Here is a 4,388-nt window from a genome sequence, read left to right as displayed (position 1 = left end):
AAGAAATATAATGTCCAGTGTTGTGCAATCCACATTTGTGTCTTGATTTAAGTGATGAAGTGAAAACAAAGTCCAGAATGTCCAGTGTGTGTGTAAGAACCATATGTGTGGGTCAGTACTGTGTGGTGGTGTGATTGAGAGACCGTATCGCCTGCGGGAAGAAGCTCCTCCTCAGTCTCTCTGTGTTGGTCTTCAGGGAGCGGAATCGCTTTCCTGACCTCAACAGAGAGAACAGTCCGTTGTTGGGATGGCTGAGGTCCTTCACGATCTTCCTGGCCTTGGTCTAGCACCGCCTGCTGGAATTTTTGGCTTTTCATCTGCTCATTTTTGCCGTGTTAGATGGTTAATTCAGAAGGATTTGATTAACATCATATTTCTGAATGCCCAGCTGCTTTCCTGTTGGGTGATTTTCATCAACTTGGAACACTGGGATAAGTGCTTTTTTAGATCCAGTTGTGCTTAAATGCTTATATTGTCAATAATTTTATGAACATATATATATTTTATTAGAAAGTGGGTCTGTTTGCCATACCTTTGTTATAGTGGTGGTGGAGATGCACGCACACATGCACAGTGACATTTTATGCCTGCTCCAGAACACAGTCAATACTCTGACCACAAGTTTGCATCATGGTGCTGATCCAGATCCAGAATCCTTATCTTATTGTTTATTCCTAGTGCTATAATAAAAAAGTAATAAAAACAAAAAAATAAAGTAATAAATTGTTGAGAAGCACTAATGCAGCAAAGTGTTCGCAGGTTGCCTCTGTGGTGGCCATCTTATTTTCCCTGCCTCGGTTGAAGCTCTTTTATAGGCCAGTCTGAATTGAGAAGGCGTGGCCTCAGATTATTTAAAACTGGCAGCTTCATAACATAAATATAACTTTGTATAAAATGTATTTATGATTAGTCAGTTTGTTTGACTATCCACTCTGTGCAAGGAAGAAAGGCTATTAAATGTTTAAAGTGCAGAGATAGAATAATTTTACTGCTGTAAAATCAGCATTTTGTCATATTTGAAATAAAAATCTAATATAATGTGTTTCTTCACGTATTTTCTTTTAAAATACAGTCTGTCTTTTTGCATAATATTATATATATATATGATAATAATCCATAATTATGTGGATATACATATCAAATATCAGTTTTTAGTGATATATACATCTATAAATTCTTATTGTTTAGAATAAATCTGCAGCAAAAGTTATGATGGTAACAGTGGTACCCAGGGTAAGTAGTAAGCCACCTTTGTACACCTGAAAACCCATTCAAACCTCAAGTCTCCTCATTAATCATTAAATCCTATTTCACAGTATAAGTCTGTCATATCAGAGCACATTCAACATAGACTTGAATTTTATTAAGGGGAAAACCGTGTGGCTCTAGTGCTTTTCATCTGTCTTACTGTTCAGTACGTGAAATCTAAACAGATTGTTCGAGGTGTTTTGTAATTAGTAATTTTGTATCATAATATACACAGTCATTTAAGAACTTTCAAAGGACACACATGATTTTTTTTAAAGCAATGTTTTAATAAATTAAATTAAATAAATGAAATGAAATGAAATGAAAAATATTTAATTAAAAAAGAAAAAGGAAAGAGAGAAAACCCCAACAATATGACGACCGGCTGGGTGTGAGGCGCATCAGACTACAAACTGTTAACTAGAGTTACGTGGAGGACGGATGTTTCTCTCTTTTTCCATTTATACTTAACTCCACCACAGTCCTGCATGTCTCCACAGTTTTAGTGTTCATGCCATGCTAGTTTGCCATGAACTCTAAAACTGTAGATACACGAGTACTGGGAGTTGCCCCAGTTGTCATGAATCCGTAGTGTCACGTACTTCACCACACTGATGTTAGATTCCTGTGAGACAAGAAAGATAAATAACAGTTAGTTGAACAAAACCAATGTGACTGTTAAAAAGGTGACAAGATGGTAAAATCAGAGATATTATCATTACTACAAGAGGATATAGGGGATAATCTACAATTATTATTTTCTAAAAAGTTGGTAAAAAAAAAAGTGTATGTGCATGTGAACAATGACACAGTGGACTCACGGCTATCTTAAATGTTTGAAGCGGCCCTCCCTTTGGGTCATATTGAAAGGTACCCAGATAAATGACTGGATCCTCAGCATGTTGATTTCCCTGAGACACAAAGAGATGCATATCAAGTTTTTCTATAACACACTGTAATGTATGCAGAAGTTCAATCGTGTGGTACTGAGGAATCTGTGACTTACAAATACTGAAAACTTCCTGGGCGCACTTGACACGGTCAGATATGGAGATAGCATCTGTGGTATGTGCCCCAGTGACACGTGGCTGATCGTGATGTATTGGGCCAGGCCAATTGAAATCTGTCCCTGGCTACCACCAAATGCCCAGCACTGACCTGGAAGCATTGGTGCCCGGCCCTAAAGAGGGGAACCAAAAGGAAAATAGAGTTGAGTAAAGGGCAAAGCAGTCGGGCTGTTATATCATGACATATTTTGCTTTGTGGAATACGTTTTTTTTACCTCAAGAAGGATTCTTGGGCTTCTGTATGGTCGCTGGTTGGGACAAATCAACGTGAAACCAAAGATTCGTAGCACCGGTTTATCAGGGGGATAGCTTTCTGACGTCTTATCGTAAATTATTCTAGCTCCTATAGATAAAAAACAGTGAGAAAGAAATTCCAAAACAACAACATATTTTCTTTGGACCTAACTGACAGTTTGAGTTTCTGACTTACCGAGTGACTCCAGGGCAAAGTTTGGCATCCTGTCTGCCACCGGAACTAGAAAGTCTATTTTCTCTTTCAGACTGGCCAGTTCACTTTGAAGCTCCTCGAGTTGTTTCCAAGCCTGCTTGGAGCTTGTAGTGAATATCTATAATTGCAAAAAGAATTTGTTTATGTTTACAATATTACTTTCTGTTCAGGATTGTTTTCCTTTTATTGTTCTTCTAAACTGCATAAGTACGCCATACCTTTGTCATGATGACAGAGGGGATGCCGGTGAAAACTGCCAGACTGAAGAGTAGACCTGGTGGATGAAGAGAAATCATGTGATAAGAAAATCACATATTGCTACTGGAGAGGATGTAATGGTTTGTGGAAAGGGATCATTTACCAAAAGAGAAGACCAGAAAGATGAGGAGAAATGCCTTTCTTTTTGTTGAGCCACATCCAGGCTCCGCGTCACTTGTGCAAATTTTATGCTCCAAGTCATGTTCAAAGTGACGTTCTTCGCCGTTTCGGAAATGAAATCGACGCCTTTTGAAAACTCTGAATGAAATAAAACCAAATGAGAACAAAAGTCTGCTTGAGAACTGCTGACTGTTTAATGAAAGCATACATGACATGGGTGTATACACACGTTTGACAGCAAAAAAATATGCATACAAACACTTACCTATACAGTCTCTCCTTATAGGAGATGACTGGTTCGCCGGTGCTATTATAATAGCCATTAGACTGTAACCGACTGCTTCTTTTCAGCATAGCTGTGAAAGACAAATATGGAAAGAATTGTTTTTTTAAATACAAATATAGAACATATATTGTGCAACAAAGTCTTACAGACCTTGTTGCCTTCTTTGGGAAATCATATTTTAAAGATTTGGTACTTACTTTCACCAAATAATCAGAATAATCAGTAAAGTCAGATAAACGGGATTCGTTGCAGTTAATGCTGTCCTATCGAGACTTCTTGCTGCTAAGTTAATCTTGCGAATTTTTGACGTCATACGAAATGCTTTGCTCTTTCCACCTTATGACGTACACGTGTTCCTAGCGCATGCGCACAGAAGGTAAACAACTCCGCTAACGGTAGGTACAATATCTGGGTTGGGTTGAAATGCTCTTCAAATGTTCCAGCTTTAATCTCTCTTATGTTGACGTGATTCGACACTACTTACCATTAAGCTGCGTACACACTGGAAGCTATTTGGTCCTCGCACATCGCTATGCAGCTGCCAGCCGGTCCCATGCGGATGTCCGAGGCTCCGGTTGCCTAGGTGACCGTTTGTTTACGAGCAGGAAAGAGGAAAAAAAGTTGGAATAAATTGCGATGAGCTGTGAAATCAATTTAGTGTCCTCTTTTTTCCATGCAGAACCCTTATGAGGCAGATCTCTTTTGTTTGTGTCCATGATTTATATAGTCTGATAACAACTCCAACAACCAGAGTGCTCATACCTCTCGCATTGCTCAACTGCAGCAATACAGTGGTTTGCATATTGTCATGAGTGTGTGAATGGGGCTCAGGCGAGTGAGAATTGATATCAGCCACTAAGAAATGCTTGCTCTTCTATGCATATGTTCTCTGAGGGTTTTAGTTGCCCTGTAAATGCAAATAGCAGGCTGGTATATTTGACATAATGTGCAATTATGAGTC

The 4,388-nt window shown here is 38.7% G+C and overlaps 2 long non-coding RNA genes across 2 annotated transcripts; both read right to left on the bottom strand.

Moving 5' to 3' along the window:
- Nucleotides 1-2,809: 2,809 nt before the first annotated feature.
- LOC309712867 lies at nt 2,810-3,198 on the bottom strand. The gene is made up of 3 exons (XR_014278433.1): nt 3,125-3,198; nt 2,982-3,037; nt 2,810-2,881 (listed from the first exon to the last, which is right to left on the bottom strand). It is a non-coding gene; the product is annotated as an uncharacterized lncRNA (long non-coding RNA).
- Nucleotides 3,199-3,202: 4 nt separating this feature from the next.
- On the bottom strand, nt 3,203-3,977 carry LOC309712828. The gene is made up of 3 exons (XR_014278388.1): nt 3,912-3,977; nt 3,407-3,497; nt 3,203-3,279 (listed from the first exon to the last, which is right to left on the bottom strand). It is a non-coding gene; the product is annotated as an uncharacterized lncRNA (long non-coding RNA).
- Nucleotides 3,978-4,388: the final 411 nt, after the last annotated feature.

The sequence above is a fragment of the Aulonocara stuartgranti genome (genome assembly GCF_965226115.1).
Source record: "Aulonocara stuartgranti genome assembly, chromosome: 1".
Taxonomy (NCBI): Eukaryota; Metazoa; Chordata; class Actinopteri; order Cichliformes; family Cichlidae; genus Aulonocara; species Aulonocara stuartgranti.
Note: the sequence above shows the minus strand (reverse complement) of the source record. Positions and strands in the feature narration are given on the sequence as shown.